This window comes from Corapipo altera, unplaced genomic scaffold (genome assembly GCF_003945725.1).
Source record: "Corapipo altera isolate COAL_440 unplaced genomic scaffold, ASM394572v1 180, whole genome shotgun sequence".
Classification (NCBI taxonomy): Eukaryota; Metazoa; Chordata; class Aves; order Passeriformes; family Pipridae; genus Corapipo; species Corapipo altera.
This window is the reverse complement of record NW_020884915.1, coordinates 3,877,918-3,895,188: the sequence shown is the minus strand read 5'-3', so window position 1 is coordinate 3,895,188 and position 17,271 is coordinate 3,877,918. Positions and strand designations below refer to the sequence as shown.

At 43.6% G+C, this 17,271-nt stretch overlaps 1 protein-coding gene across 2 annotated transcripts in view; it reads right to left on the bottom strand.

Moving 5' to 3' along the window:
• Positions 1 to 8,990, bottom strand: part of CHST15 (carbohydrate sulfotransferase 15) — a 47,559-nt gene extending 38,569 nt beyond the window's left edge. Inside the window, exon 1 of one of the 2 annotated variants that reach the window (XM_027655311.1) lies at positions 8,898 to 8,990. The gene's annotated coding sequence lies outside the window, so the exon portion shown is untranslated. Of the gene's footprint in view, positions 1 to 5,934; positions 5,956 to 8,897 lie in introns of those variants that run through there. The other variant, XM_027655312.1, reaches the window with a different exon arrangement.
• Positions 8,991 to 17,271: the final 8,281 nt, after the last annotated feature.

Below are 17,271 nucleotides of genomic sequence, written 5' to 3'. Positions count from 1 at the left end.
AAACAGACTCTAAATATTTATCAGCAGAGGAAGTTCAAAAATATCCCAGCCAAAACGAAGCGGATGGCAGGCTAAATCCAGCCCATTGAGGGTTCCTCGAAGGATGTGCAGGGAGGAACTTCATTTTCAGCTTGACATTGCTAAATCAAATTAATTCCTTCCTCCTATTCAACTGCTGCATAAAAATCCTTGATGCCAAAAGGACAAAGCTAAAAATGTCCCTAAACCCATGGCTGGATGCTGTACTCAATGTAAAAGGTTGCCCAAACCCCCGTCCACGCCCTGCAGCAATGCAATACTTTAAATAAAGACTTGGACTTCGGGGCTTTCCATCACTTTTAAGGCCTAAATATCCTTACCAGGAATGTCCACCTGCACGGTTGGCTTCCCTCAGCACTGAAATGGGGCTGCACATCTGCAGTATCTCCATAAAAGGGGACCTCAGGGATAACACAGCTACTGATAGATGATTTCAAAGAGAAATATTATTTCCTCTTCACATTCCCTCATCCCCACCAGACATTACCCTCACCTTACGACCTCCTGGCTGAGCTAAATAACACATGCACAGAAAAGCACAGCTGACTGACTTCAGCTCCAGCCACTCGTCACAAGGAAAACTTCTTAAGATTCCATTTCAATTTATTTTTTGAAATCCTGGCATGCTGAAGTCAGCAGGAAGACATTTCATTGACTTTAATGAAGCCAGAGGTTCATCCTGAGAACTGCCATTTGGAATGAAAACAGCATTTATATTATCTCATTTGAAACCTTCCAATTCTTTTGTTAAATGCAACTTAATGATATTTGCTATTTTGGAATTATTTTCTATCTTTGAAAATACAGAAAGAAGGTTATTAAGGTACTGCAGTGGAAAATGTTTAGTGATTATAGATGGGATATTCTTGTTTCTGGGACAGGCAAGTATTTTTGACACATAAATATTCGTTGTTATAAAAATTTGTGTTCATTTTGTCATTATGAAAAGCTTTAAAATTTAGGAATTGTAATAGTGAAGCAAAAATTGCTGTTGATATTTACATGTTTATCTGCATTTTCACAGTACATTTTAGTGTTTGGGGTTTTTTTCATTTATTATACAATGTACTAGCACAGCAAGAAAAAACCTGGAACATTGGATAGATAACTACACCCACTTAATGGATACCATTAAAAGAAAACACTATCAAAACACAGCAGAGGCTTTTTATGCATTCCCCTGTACTACATCAAAATGAGTTATTGCAACATTCCAACTCCGATACCAAACCTCGGGAATGCTCAGTTTTCAAAGCTGGATGCAGAAATGAGCAGCAGGTGACTAGAAGCCACCTCAGAGTTAGTGACTTAACCTAAAAGCTACTCCTTGTCAAGCTCTGGAGTGTCACAGCCAAGCACTGTTCAGGTTTTCCAGCCCCACCACTGCAGCCACAAACTTTGGAGAGCAGAGGGCTCTGGATTTCTCCCAGACAACTGGAAAACATTTTGAGTGCTCCTAATTTGGAGCAGGCAGGTTCTGGCTTCCTCACACCAGTGAAAACCAATAGCTGAATTATTCTTGATCTACCCTAATACAAGATGAATCCACGTGGGATTTCCATGGATACCAATATCCATTCCATTTTACTATGCTGTGTATTTTTAATTTTGCTGATCTCCTTAGCAATGTTCAAAAATCCACCCTGAAAGGTTAAAAACTTCAGTATTTAAAATCAACTGATGTTAAACATATTATTTCCTCTTTCCTCAGTGAGAGGATGAGCTTAGGTTCCTCTCTTCCCTTCTGTTCACCTCTCACATCTCATTTCTTGTTGAAACTGTTTTAAAGATGGTATAAATAGCTTTGCAAAGTAATTCTAATACGAAATGTCAAGTGCAATAGTTGTTTCATTCTGATTTATCCTTATCTGATCCTCAGGCAAGTTAATTCTCAACCTGAAAAACTGTTTTCAGAGCTTCATAATTTATGAAACTTTTCATCTGAATTATTTACTTTATGAATGGCTCTGATGAGTTGCTCAGGGTGTAAAGCTGTAGCACTCAATGCTGAAGGGCTCAAGAACATGGGGTTTTCTCTTTAAATTAAGGTCCCATCGTTACATCTCATGCTGTAATTTCTATGTTCAGTCTTTAATGCACAACAGTGGTTTTATCTGATTTTTTATCGCTTGCAATAGATGCAGTTACAACCCAGATGTCACCGTGTTCTCCCAGCCCAGAGCTCCAGGGAAACACAAACAAAGCAGAGAGTCCCTGATCCTGGGGCACAACCTCACAGTGGGAACCAATGTTCCTTCAGGCAGTTGAACTGGGGCCAGCTCTGCGTGGGATCAAAACCTGATCATGGAATCACAGAGCCACTGAGGCTGGAAAAAACCTCTGAAATTATCAGATCCAATCTGTGACAGACCTCCACTTTGTCACCAACCCAGAGCACCGAGTGACACACCCAGTCGTTCCTTGAACACCATCATGATCATGACTCCACCACCTCCCTGGGCAGCTCCTTCCAATGCCTGATCACCCTTCCCATGAAGAAATTCCCCCTGATGGCCAACCTGAACCTCCTCTGGCACAGCTTGGGGCCATTTCCTCTTGTTCTGTGGGAGAGGAGACCGATTCCCACCTTGCTACAACCAGATGTTGTATCCATCACCTTGCTGATGGACACATTCAGTGTGCTCCTCTTCCACTTCAGCAGCAGCATCCAAAATCCACTGCAGAAACAGCCCCAGGAAGTTTCCTCAGACTTCAGCAATCAAGCCAGAAGGACGAGCTGTCTATAAATGAACTAAGTGGTGATGGGAGACAAGAAGCGGAGTCTAACACAGTGAAACAATCTATGAAGAGCTGAACTTTCAGAGAGTTCCTGGAGAATCTTGGAAATCTGAGATTCATTATCCCCTTCACTTACTTAACATTATCTATTTAACATTATCTAATACCTTCATAGCTCAGTCATAAGACAAATTACAACTAAAAAGTAGCCAAAATCAAAGAGGTCTGGAAGGAATATTAGATAAGGCATTTGACAGACTTGCAATGAAGTGTTGGTTTTAAGATCTGCTAAAGAATTTTCAGGAGATGGAGCTCCCCTGTGAGGAACTGGCCCTGCAGGCAAACCCATCTCATTACATGATATTCTCCTAATAAACTATTAAACCATCCTTCTCCATTTCCTGCTATTTCTAGATTTACACAGACAAACCTCCTGGCTGCACCAGACAAAGAGTCCTTCTTCTTCTTTGGATTAATAAATTCTGGCTCTTATGGACCATTATATCCTTGCTTAGGCACATCAAGGTTAACATGGGCTTTTACATTGCCTTCAGATTATGGGCAAAACTTTCCAGAATCCTTATTTCCATTCCCTTTTTCCAGAAGTATTTCCTGTTTCTTGGTATGTCACTACAAATTTGGTACCAGTTCTAAAACACTTTCATTAAGTGCCTTCTTCTTCACACTGTTCCAAGACCTGAATTTCAACTGGGTATGTGGAGCACGTAAGGACATTCTCATCTTCAATCACCTGAAATCATCCAATGTTACAAACTCACCTCCAACGCCTTGCCCATCTTCAGAGCACTCTTTCAACACTACAATCACCAGGCTTCTTCCACCTCCAAAGTACACATAGATAAATCCTTTTAATTTCTTTATGTATCTTACAGAGGTTTTCATTTTTAAAAGCAATCTTACTTTCTTTTCTCTGCACGACTTTGAACCTCACATTTTATCTTTGCTCTTGTTTGATCTCAGTTCTTCCCACTTAAAAGTCACCTGTAACTCAATGACTGCCATTGTTTGAAAGAAATGTCCTTCCCTATGTTCCATGCAATCCTGAGAAGTTACCAGCCTAACTTAAACTGGCCAGATTTAAGCCAAGCACCAATACATGCCAAAAAATTAATAATACAAAAGTCTTTTTCAATCTCATCAGTTTTTCTAATTTTATGGTAAGATAGCAAGGTACATTCACCCACGCTGAACATCAAGGTTTTTTACAGGAAAATATATCTCCTTGTGAAACTTATTTTTTCCTACTGGAAGGCGTGAAGCAAATAAAAAATGTCAGTTCTAGTATTTTGCTATTTAGGGACAGATCTGCACCTTGTACGGTGTACAGTGCACGACCTACCTTAGATACAGAGCTGGCATTGAAAAAACACATTATTTATAAAATGGTGTGCATATTTGATGAGTCCAAATGATGGTATATTAAGTTTTAGAATAAAAAGTGTGTATTTAGTACTGCTTGGTATATACACCACTCCATCACCCCATTTCTCCACAGAACTGTGTTCATTTCCAAGGAAACCTGTAACTCAAAAGGCAGCCACCTTGGGAGCCACATGCCTCCCACCATCCCTGACAATTCAGGGGCTTTCTGCAAACCAAGGGGGAGAAGGTTCACTGCACCAGGAGAGCCAAAAATGTTTCTGGAGCTTATGTGTACTGCCTCACTTCTGACAAGTTCATAAGGAAGTCAGCAGTCACTTCTGAGATGTGGAAAACAAGGGTTTCAGCCAGTTCAAACTATTGTGGGAATTCTAAGAAGCTGGATCAAGGAATGAGAAGAGGCAAGGCAATGTGTTGGGGGTGGAGAGTCTGGGCAGGAGAGCTGCTCCAGTCCAAAGATGATCAGAGGCATGGAGCATCAATCCCATGAGGAAAGGCTGAGAGTTGGGGTTGCTCAGCCTGGAGAAGGGAAAGCTCTGGGGGGACCTTAGACCCCCTTCCAGTGCCTAAAGGGGCTCCAAGACAGCTGGAGAGGGACTTTGGACAAGAGCCTGGAGTGACAGGACAAGGGGGAATGGCTTCACACTGACAGAGGGCAGGGTTAGATGGGATATTGGGAAGAAATTCTTCCCTGTGAGAGTGGTGAGACATTGGCACAGGTTATCCAGAAAAGCTGTGGCTGCCCCATCCCTGGAAGTGTTTAAGTCCTGGTTGAATGAGGCTTGAAGTAACCTGGACTAGTTGAAGATGTCCCTGGCCATGACTAGGGGGTGGAACTAGTAGTTGTTTAAGATCCCCTCCAACCCAAACCATTGTGTGATTATCTCACAACCTCTGGTGTGCTGCCACCAGAGGACAGAGGTAGAGCATCGGGACAGTGTGCCATGGACCACTCATTCCTACTCACATTCACCAACACATCAGGTCTCCCATCCCCACCACAGCTGCCTTGTCATTGCCATCAACCACCAGCACCCAACAGGACAATATTTTTCCCTCTGTTTCTCCTCACAGGGTATCATGGACATCACCTGGTTATCTCTTCTCAGCGGACGCCGCGCTCCTTAAAACCAATGCTTACAAGCCACGTTCAGCTGCTGCTTGAAACCAGGTGTAACAAAAATTAATAAATATTCCACGGAAAAGCTACATTAACTGCTTGCCCCTCAAGTGCTGTTTAGTGGCATGTCAGGCACAGCTGTGTAATCAAAGGATTACAGAGCTCCCATTGCTCCGTGCCTGCAGCACTCCACCTCCTCAGGAGCTTTCCTGTCTCCCTCGCATGTAAAACCCAAATCCAGAAACCAGGACAGAATTGTAATCATGTCTTCGAGCCCAGGAAACACAAATGAAACAGCCAGTGTGACTCTACGACATGTTTTCTGTGAGATACATTGACAGTCACACATGTTTTTAAGAGATAGGTGGACAGTGCTACAGATAATCAGTTCATTTTAGTAAAATTGCAGTGTAAGTGGAGAGATGGGTGTCGTTCAAGCTGCTTTGGGATAAGGACTTGCAGAAGCTTACAGATCCCTTCCCCTCTCCTGAATAGCTGTATTTAGACTCCAGATCTGGCACCACACTTGGTCAGTAAGAATAACAGGGCACTTCACTAAAAATGATGAATAAATAAGACATACTAATTTAAGGGGGAAAGCAGTGAAAAAAAATGCTATCTTATTGGAAATCTACCTTGTTTTTCCACAGCACTTCGGATTCTTCCAGCTGAGCAGCATAACTCCAGTCAAAGAGTATGGTGGGAAATTAGAATTACCCCTCACTGTGCAAGGTATGGAGGGAAACAGGAGGGTTAGGGGAGGAATGGAAGCCTGAAGACAGCGATTAAAGAGGCCAGTTTAAACCAGGGTGCAGCTTCTGCAGCTCTCTAAGATGCTTGGAACAGAGTGTTCCACAGCAAGTATCCAGAGTAGCAGTGAATGTTTAAACAGCACATTTCCTTGGAGTTCCTGATTGTGGAATATACAGTAACTGTAAGAGTAATTAGGAGGGAGAGGGAGTATGTTGGCACCTGCTTGTGTCAAGGCTTTCTTCACCCTAGTGATGTATCTGTGCTGAAAGAGAAACGTGGATGGGCGCTCTAACTTCCTAAAACAATCTGTTATTTAGGTGAGATCAGACCACTGCTGGCTCATCTCTGGAGAAAGTACATCAGCACGTAATGGTAACACAATGCTGAGTTACAGCTCCCAAAGATTTTGCTCCATGGACCTTTGAGGAAGCACTCAGAGTAGGAAAAGTAGTTAATAAAAAGAAAGATTCCCTTCCTAGTCAGCAGAGGAATCTGGTAACAAATCCTTCTTGGTGAAGGGATTGCAGTATCACAGCTAACAATGGCTCATGATCATGGCAGAGTTTGCTGTCATCCCCCAAACAACTTGATTTCGACATACACAGATACTTTGAGAGATGCTTTAGTATTAGACCATAGTCCATCTTTAAAAACATTTTCAGTAATACAGAAATCTCCTGGGCTACCAACATAAGCTTTGCCCACTGAAACTCCCCATTCTCACAGAGCTCCTGACACAGGCTGCTTAAAATAATGTTAAAATATAATATAAGCAGTATCTTAGTTGCATCTCTGTGATTATGCCTACATAATTCTGTCCTTGCTAATGCTGCTAGTGGATTACATACCCTCATCCTTCCACTTAAACCACATGAAATAATTCAAATATGAGGGTCTGCTTCAACCTTCTCATTTCTATTATTTCCAGGTACCTACTTTTAGTTTAGCAACAAAGATAAAATCCATTACTCTCTTCCACTGCATTAGTGGAATTAAGTGTTTTGCCATGTAAATCTCCACTGTATCATAATGTTCCTGTTACAAACCGCCAAATAAAACACTCTGAATTTGAGATTAGCCCTCCTGTTACAAAATCTGAACCATAAAACTGTTTTGTTATTGATCTCAGAACTGCACAGTGACTGCACTCAGACACAGGATCTAAGTGCTATTAAAAAAAAAAAAAAAGGAAAGAAACAAGGTAGTTTCACTACTAAATCTTCATACAAGTAGTTTCCTCTTTTCTGCATTCAAATTGATTTTCTTTCTTTTGGCATGTGAAGAACCAGATGAATCCCTTGACTCAATGCCCAAGAGTGAAATGGCACCAGCAGCAGCAGAGAAGCTCTCAGAGCAAGAGACATGTGACAACATTTTAATCACTGACAAAAAAAGGCTTCAAAGCAACTATTGCACTAGTGTTTACTGTTTATAAGTGATACTTACTATGTATAAGTGAGTATATATATATGTGCCTGTGTATAAAACACATATATCAATGTATCTAAACAGCATAGATATAAATATATATGTAGAATTCATATAAATATTGAGACCTTTTATTGATGGAAATTTCCCTTTTTGCCAGAGATCAGGTACTCCCCAGTTAGTATCAAGTGCAGTGCTGTTCAATCAGGTGTTTGTTTATCCAAATGAGTGCATACGATTTTCAGTTAAATCTTAAAAATATTTACTCTTGGTGAACAGTTCCAGCAAACTTTGAGATTTAATCTGCGAGATTCAATCTGTGATGTGCTCAGCTGGCTGCTCTGCTTCTTTTAGTCACAAAAATATAAAAGGCACGTGTTTGTTCTACAGGAGATGATGATGATGGTTTTTTGGGCTGGCTAACAATTCAAGAAGTGAAAGCATTCTGATGTCATATGCGAGGAAGTCAATGTGTTGGGAACTTCAGGTCATAGAATGATATAATAAACAAAACTTAAAAAGAATACATATCTGAAAGTTTGGTAGGTGTTTAGATGCACCATCCAAGCCATACTATCATTCATCCTATTAACCTACAAATCTGGCTGTGTCTAAGAAAGCCAAATGACTGCAGAGTACAGCTGTAGTATTACAATGAAGCAGCACAGGGGAAAAAAAGAAGAAAAAAAAGATCATGTATTACACCGCCAAAGTTCAGCTGGTGAATTGTTGCTTAACAGACTCTGACCATAATAACCCGTCACTGAACCTTGCCTGCATTCTCAGCAGCTATGAAGCTATTTTTAACAGCCACCAGCTCGCATTTAAGAAATACCCCTCTTCACCTAAAAATATGCATCGGTGAAAGGCAATATTTCATCCATCCACGGCTCGACTCTAGGTAGGATGCGCTGCCGGAATTGAATGGGTCTTTCAGAAAAGCCCCTTTACAAGTGTCTTCTCTCCCAAACCCCCAAACCCAGCGCCATCAGCGGCCGCAGGGACCTGCCCAGAGCGGGCAGCCCGGCGGGGTGACACCATCTGCGGCACCTTTGTCACCGCTCCGTCCCCCCGGACCCTGCTCCGGGGCGCGTTCCCACGCCGTGCACCCCCCGTCCCGCAGCACCGGGGGATGCTGCTCCCGGGGAGCGCCCCGAGGCGCCCCAGCCCGCTGAGAACGGGGGACACTCGTGTGTCCCCCAGGCTTCATCCCAGGGGCACCTCCGCGCCCGCGGAGCCGGAGGCAGCGGCGGGACCCCCGTACCCGCGGGGCTCCGCTCCCGGGGCTGCCTGCCCAACTTCCCGCAAAGTCCCGCCGCCTCCAAACTTGGGGAGCCGCGGCCTGGGGAGCACCCCTTCCATTTCCCTTCCTTTCTCTTCCCGCAGCGCCCATCCCCGCGATTCCCGGCGCACCCACCTCCGCCGGCTCGGCTCCGCTCTGCCCCGCGCCCGCCGCCTCCGCCGGCTCTGCCCTGCGGGAGGGGGGCGGAGGACGAGGAGAAGGAGGAGGAGGAGGAGGAGGGAGGGAGGGAGGAGGAAGGGGGAGGGAGGGAGCAGCCCCGCCGCTCCCCTGCCGCGCTGCGCAGCCCGGGAGGCGGAGTGCTGCTGCTCGGCTCTGCCCCGCGGCTCCGCGGGGCGGGGGGTCCCCGGCGGTGCCCCCGGGGATGGTGGGGAGAGAGAGGCACGGGTAGAGCCGTCCTGCCGCGGAGGAAGTAGCCAGGAGCTCCCCCCCCCCCGGTGCGGGCGGGGCGGGATGCGGGGGTTCCTCCGGGCATCGCCCCCGCGGTATCCCGGTCCTCCAGCACCGCCACAGCAGCACCGGGTGGGATGGCTTGAGAGCCTTGGGAAGGAGACGGACCTCCCGTGATCCATCTGAAAGGAATTCAGGCTGTCCCGAGCGAATGGCGTGTAAGTGGCACCGGCATCCCAAATCCGGGTGTGCAGGCAGAGGTCAGCCCGAGGAGACTGGGCTCAGACGCTGCCAGGACTCCGTGACTGGAGCGAGTCAGATCTTCCTGCTGCACACCTTCCAGACCATCTACTGCCTGGGCCAGCCTTGAAAAGGCAACAGCACAGACATGGGCTAAGAAGCCAAAATCTTTTACTTGGTGAATGCGAGGCTCATTCTCAAACAAGAGGATCATACCACATATTAATAAATATATACATATAAATTGAGTATATGTGTAAACTGTTAAAGTGACAGAGGGCAGGTGGAGATTAAATGTTGGAAAGAAATTCTCGGCTGTGAGGGTGGGGAGGCCCTGGCACAGGTTGCCCAGAGAAGCTGTGGCTGCCCCATCCCTGGAAGTGCTCAAGGCCAGGTTGGATGGGGTTTGGAGCAACCTGGGCTAGTGGAAGGTGTCCCTGTCCCATGGCAAAGAGCTAGAACAAGATGGTCTTTAAGGTCCTTTCCAGCCCAAACTGTTGCATGATCCTATGATGATAAATGTATAATTAAATGTGTAATCTGCTTATTAAGTCATCCATGTGATATGTGCACATCCCTTCTTTGACAGAGCACATACCATTACAGAAAAAGGTTTAATGCACTTCTTGCAAAGCCAATGGTATCAGAAGAAGGAAAATTCTTTATATTTCCCTCCTAACACTAACTGTTAGGCTTAAATCCACGTGTCTAAGACTCAGCAATATTATTTCTAAGTTGGAGGTGATGAAGCATGAGCTAAACATGAAAGAACAGTGAATTTTCTATTTTAGTACTTCCTTTCGTGATCAAACCCATCTTTGGTTTTAACTTTCAGAAGCATCTAAAACTTACACAGATTTGTGGGAAAATCTGTTTTGAAGTGAAACCATATGTAACTTAATAGTAAAATGCAAAACAGAAGCTTACAGATTACACAACTACGACTGGGAGTCAAACAGATTAAAGATTTCAAGCAGGTGATTGCACACCTGTAAGACCATATATAAATAACTAAAAGACAGACTTTGAAAGTCACACATGGACACATTTTCTACAGCACAGTGAATATATCTCTGTTCAGATCACATCTTACTGTCCCCTAGATTTTAGGTAAAAACTCACACAGAATAAAGCCCCTGAGTAGGTGAAACCTGTGATTTATAAAATACTCACGGATATTCAGTTATTCTGGGTTAAATATACTGCCCTCCAAGGCCTTTCTCAGCCTCCTGGGATGCTCTGAATAGCAATTATCCTTAGCCAGATTTCTATGTAATTATACTCCCTTCCTTTTTCTGTTTTTTTAAAATAAAGAAAATCAGAGAAGCTGTCATGAAAACAAGATCTTCATTCCCTGAGGAAGTCTCTGTTTACATTATTCCTCCCCAGCCAGTAGCTGGAATAGGTATCTCGATGGTGGTATCCACATGTGGTACTTCAAAATTCCAGGCACTCCATAAAGGTTGTGTCTACTCATATCACAGACACTTATAAACAATCTTCAATGTTACCTGGTGAGATGGAGAGGCAAGTACAAATATTTATGGAATAGTGAATCACTGTCAAGGGATTAACTGCGTTACCATGAACAATCATAGAATCATGGAATGGTTTGGGTTGGAAGGGACCTTAAAGATCATTTTGTTCCAACCTCCTACCATGGGCAGGGACACCTTCCACTAGACCAGCCCCATCCAATCTGTCCTTAAGTACTTCCAGGGATGCAGTGCCTCACCACCCTCTCAATAAAGGATTTTTCACATCCAATCTAACCCTACTCTCTGTCAGTTTGAAGCCATTCCCTCTTGTCCTGTCAGTACATGCTCTTGTAATAATAACTAGAGGAAGAAAAATTGGAATAAATAGCCTAAAATCTAAAAGCTGAGACTGAACTTTAATTCTCGTGATTCAAGGAATCCAAAGAGGGAGGAAAAGAAGAGGTTTCAATATAGACATTATAGTAGAACTATCTCTGACTAGATTGGTTTTCATAAAAAGAAAGCTCCTGACCTCCACCTCTGTAAATACAATTTCAGCTGGTTGCCATGCTTACTCTGCAACATATGATGGATCATCTCACTTCTAAAACAAGTTTATACATATTTCTTAGCTCTGAACAGGCTTATCTGCTGAAAAAAAGATGAGAGAGACCTTTAGTAGTGTTGAAAATTGGACACACAACTAGCAGTGCAAGCGTGTGAATTTAAAAGGTGATTTTTAAGCTGGGGAGTCCTTCCTCATTGCTACTGACTGTGTTTTGGGGCAAAACTCTGGTGGAGAGGTCCACTGGCTGGGTTTGAGAGCAGCAGAGCTGTGCATTTGTAGCCAGATTTAACTCTGGGATAAATAAATCAGATCGTGTCCTCAGAGCACCGCTGTAATGGGATGCTAATCCCGGGAAATGGGCTGCTTTTCCTCCACGTGCCTATTACAGCGTCAGCATCTCCAGGTTATTCTCACAGGGAGGGTTTAGAAATGCAGATATTTCTGCTTTGTGCTTCCTCTCTCCCAAAGTCAAAAACCAGAGGAAGAAGTTCATTGCCCACAAGCACTCAGGAGGCTTTCGCTTCCCACTCCGGCTGCTTTTGGGGAGCCCTTTTCCCATGACCTCCCATCCATCACCAGACAGTGCTTTCCAAAGCTCTTCTCAAGGGATGTTGCTGCAGGGTACCAGCATAAAGTAATATCCTTACATCAAATGTGATTCCACCAGAAACGGATGCGGGCTGTGAGAGGAAAAGACAAAAACTTCCCCCAAACGCCTCTGTCCCCGTTCTGCCCTGAGCTTTGAGGAGCAAAGGGACCAGGTTGCCCAAGGGAGCTGCCTGAGTGAGCACCTTCAGGAATCCCCCTTTGCCCAGCTAAGCAAAGCGGGAGCTGGAGCTGGAAACAAATAATTTCCTGGGTGGGGACCTCTAAATCTGTGCGGGGAGTTTCCATGCAGTGAGCCTGGAAAACCACAAGGTGATATATATGTTGTACTTAACAGCTTTAGGACTTCCAGTGCTGTGCCGCTGAGCTGCTCTGCCAAGCGGAGCCACGGCACAGCCCCACACAGCACAGCCCAACCCCACACGGGTGCTCAGTCGCACTGTTGCTGCCTTAGGCTGGGTTTAGGATGTGCAACCGCTGCCCCCGACACCCATAAAGACTATTTCAGCTCTCTTCCAACTCTGAGACTTTGCTTTGAGCTGCGAGTTGGTGCTGTGAGAAAATCGCAGGAAGATTTGCTATTCTTAGTTGTCTGTTCTCCCATTAAAATACTGATATAATTCTCACTGGAATTAATGGAATGTGTGTATTTTAAAGAAATGTGTTATTACTTTCATTTTGCCCCCGGTATCCTGGCAACAGACACATTCCTAAAATACAGATCGCTAATTTCGTACCTTGTACATCCTTCAGCTCTTGGTAAAGGGTATATCAACCTTCAAATACTCAAAATGCTTTTTTGCTCTTTTACCAACTTGGATCAGGAATTATTCTTCTTGGCAGGCACATCCCTGGAGTGCATCTGGGAATTCATGCTCAGTCTTTAATTGAAGACAATGCCTTTGTCCCTGGAATGGGCAAAAATTAATATTGAAACTTGATTAGATAAATGTGTCAGAATTTGTTTTCCCACAAATGGTCTGTTAGATCTTAATGATGAAAGTCGAGGGCCAGTTTCTTTCTGCCTAATGCCATCCTTTTATCCTGAGCTGTGTGTCCTTCAGCACCCCAAAGAGTTCCTTTTTAGCTGTGATCTTTATGCCCTCCATGTACTTGTTGAAGGGTATCATTCCCCTCTTAGTCATCATTTAGCCAAGTGATGCATATTAAGTTCCTTTAATCTGCACTCATAATTCAGTCTCTTCAGACCTTTAATCATTTTTATTGCTCTTCTTCTGAATTCCTTCCAATTTGTCTGCATCTCTCTGGCAGTGAGGTACCCAGAATTTACTGCCTTATTTTAGATGTGATCTCCCTGCAGCAACGCAAAAGATGTTACCTCCTGCCACTTTTGTCTACCACTGATTTAACAATATGCTGGAATTGTGAAATAGCCAGGAATCAATTAAAATAGATTTTGAACGGTTCAGTGCTCAGAATTACCATAAAGCTTTCGTGGCACTGCACATGAGAAGGCTTGAAGCCAATGGAAACCTGCTGCTTTTGGAAATACGTGTGTGTGACTTCCAGGGCAGGAGAAGCTTTTAAACCTGCTGCATGTGCACAGCTCTGTGAGCCTCTAAAGGAGTAGGAACTGGGAGTTATGATTTAGAGGACAAATGGAGACGGGTTCAAATTGGCACCAGAAACAGCTCGTGTGTGCTGATGGGCCAAGGGTTTGACACTGCTCCTCCTGAAACTCTTATGTGACAGCACCCAAGGGCTCAGCACAGCAATGGCAAAACTACATGAGGCAGCAGCCAAGAGCTTGACATTAGGTTGGTTCAGGCCCTATTTAAGTTGTTTTGCTTTGATAAAAAAATTTGAAAAAAAAAAGTTTTTGGAAATCTCTAATGCATTATGAGCTTGGATTAATAAAAAGCTCAAGATAGCTAAGCACAGATTAAACGAGGAAAGCTGTTCTAAGACCTCCCAGATCTCTGCTGGAATGATCAGGTCATGGGAAAAGATGCTCCAAGACCTCTCAGATCTCTGCTGAATGGATCAGGTGGCTTCTCTGTCCCCACCGTGTGTGATTCAAGGCACACCTCCCTGCCACTGAAGGCAGCAGGAACTCTGCTCCAGGTTCCTCCTTTCCCACACGAACAGCCCTGTGGTTTCATATTGCTTTTGTGGATAAGGAGGGAAGGGTGTTACTCTTGGAGGAGTTTAGTTTCTGTCACAGAGCAATCTTTTTCCGTCTGTGTCACAGATATAAACTGTCACTCTCCAGATCTATTTTGTGTGTTACTACATTTGATTTCTGAGCCACTGGTAGGGAATTGTGGGTCACTGGGCCCTTTCATTTATACTCCAGTGCCCTGAGTTTTCACTTTCATGTCATTTATTACTCCTCCTCCAGCTCCTGGGTTCAAAATGAAGCATTTAAAATTTGATCAGGGATATGTTCTAATAAGTGTTGGATTATATGTATGCCTTTTTCCTTTTTCCTTAAGTGATTTTTACAACTCTGTCTACCTCAAGAAAAATCAGATTAGCTGCATTTTATAAGCTTTTTTCTCTGCATCCTCTAGTCCTTCCTCTTTCCCATCTGTTGCTCTTTATTCATACCTAAACCCAAAATTCCTTGCAAACCCCAGCCTTCAGCAGGGGCTTCAGAGTTATAAAAACAGCTTGTGGTATGAAAGACATAGAAATACAAGATACCTCCATGCACATATGAATCTTCCCTTAAAAATTGTTTACATTCTGGATAAACATCTCATGTTGCTGGACAAAAAAAAAAAAAAAAGAAAAAAAAAAAAAAAAAGAAAAAAAAGACTGCTTCTTTTAGCCACAATTTATAAATATTTCAAGTACCAAGGCTGATTTATTAATGCTGAGTTTGTGGGATGAGCACTCACTGTATGAAACCCCTATTTGTTGCAATAGAGGCTCTTGTATAAAGAGCAAACCCTGTCACAGTGTGAGAAGGGATCCAAGGGGGACTCTGGGCATTCCTCACACCTGATGAGAAGTTGCCACCTGGCCAGTGGCAGAGGAGGGAGGGGCAGAGTCTGGAGCCCAGACAAGAGCTCCCACTATGACATGGTGGGATTGTTGGAGTGGTCCTGTGCAGGGCCAGGAGCTGGACTTGATTGTCCTTGTGGGTCCCTTCCAACTCAAGATGTGCTATGATTCTATGCTTCTGTGCTTTTCCATGTTCCATTTTAGCCCAAAGGGTACCTGGTTCCAGGAACAGTGAGGTCAGTCACTGTTCCTGTAGCTATGGCATCATCAGTGAGGTCACTGCATGAGGTCAGCCTGCTTTCCTAAGAGGGTTTACTGGTGTAGAGATGGCCTGTGCCATCCTGCTTTCCTTTGGGAGCAGAGGATGGGCCTTGACCTTGTAAAACTGCAAAAAGATGAATTTCCAAGCCTGCTTTCGCTGGATTAGCCTTCATTTTAGATACACAAATAAAGTCATTTGACTTGCAAGATGTTATATGAAAAATACCGCGATAGATCAACAGTCTTTACCTTCAAAGTTATGAAACTCATTATTACAAAGATCAGTCACATACCTCCTTGCTGACATAATGATAAATGTTTTCTCCGAGTGTTATTCTATCTTCTAATTTCAGAAAAATTAATATACCTTTCTTCTGCTTTTTTTTTCTTTTTTTTTGCTAACTCAGGCCTTGTTACTGAGCCATTTTAATTTGCAATCATTCTTCCAGTGCACCTGCAATGATGGAACTGATAAACATTTTCTCATATGATAATTTTTAATGACTACCACGGTTGCAGCCTAATTTTAACATTAGAAAAAATACCAGAGATGGTAGAAAACAGAGATAAAACTCAGTCTCCATCATACAAACAGAAGAAATAGCATGGGAAAGATGAATTTCATACATATATTATGTTCAGCAACCTGGTCTAGTGGGAGGTGTCCCTGCCCATGGCAGGGGCTGGAATGAGATGGTTTTTAAGGTCCCTTCCAACCCAAACCACTCTGTGGTTCTATGATTCTGTGATTATTTACTCTTAATGCATTTTTGCATTTTTTTTTCTGACAAGTTTCCGGTCATACAGTTAAAACGCTGTCATATTTGAAACCGTGAGGAATCCCTCAATTCCCTTTGTCCTCTCGCAGTGCCTGGAAGCTGAAACGTAAGAGCAGAGCTTCTGCACACTGCTAATATCTTGCTGAATCAGGCAGTTTGGTGCAAAGCCAATTCCTGTGACTCCTGTGGTCTCGCATGAGAAATTACCTCTGTTGAAGAAGCGTTGACCATTTAATATACAGTGCTCATGACTCACCATATATTCAGAGAGCACTTTGAGGTATTTCGATACTGTCTCTGTATTTTTACAACCTGAACATATTCCCTGGAGATTTATTCAGCTTTACATTCTTTTTTTTTTTTTTTTTTCCCCTCAGACACATTTCCAGGAGTTTTATGGGGGAGCAAAGAGGGAGCCTAACCAGTGCAGGCAGCTCGCTTAATTTAGCACAGTCCTGTCCTTTCCAGTTCACCCACCTGCAAAATGGGAATAATAATAAGCACTTAAGGGAGAATATTCACATGTCTGGCTTGAGATCTCTAATGTTCGTCTCTCCAGAGGCTCAGCAGAGGGAAATAGCTTCTAATTCACATGCTTTGCATGGGTTTCTAACGGAGCTTGCTTCTCTTCTGGCAGTAAGGTAGACCAAGTTCTCAGTTCAAGCACCCCTACATCAGGCACTCCAGTGACATGCCAAAATCCAGACACTCTGAGCATCCTCTTTCATGCCTCATTCTGCAAGCACTTCCATGCTCAACTTCCAGCTGTGGAGCCATATCTGACTAACTCAGTGATTTTCTACATCTGTAAAGTGGAGGAGGTTGCAGGATGAAGACCATGCATAGCCCCAGTGATCAGCAAGGGTGAACAAATGAGTGTTTCAACAGCTCTTTATGTGTATTAAGCTCAGTAAAAGCACTATTAATTATCAATATGGCCAGTCATTATTATTTATTAGTGGTTAGAGCAAATTACCGAGACTCACATCTCATGTTTCAGTCTCAGGGCTGCAACTGTGTGATATTAAGCAAGTCCCTTTGCTTCTCTTGTCCTCATTTTTCCTGTCATTAGGACGTTTGCATCATCCTTAAGTGTGATGTGAACCTCAATAAGGCTTGAAAAGAGCTTTGAGAACTTTCTGGTGAAAAATATTAATGTCAGGCATGGCTGTACAGCAGAGGAGACAGAGAGAGAGTCT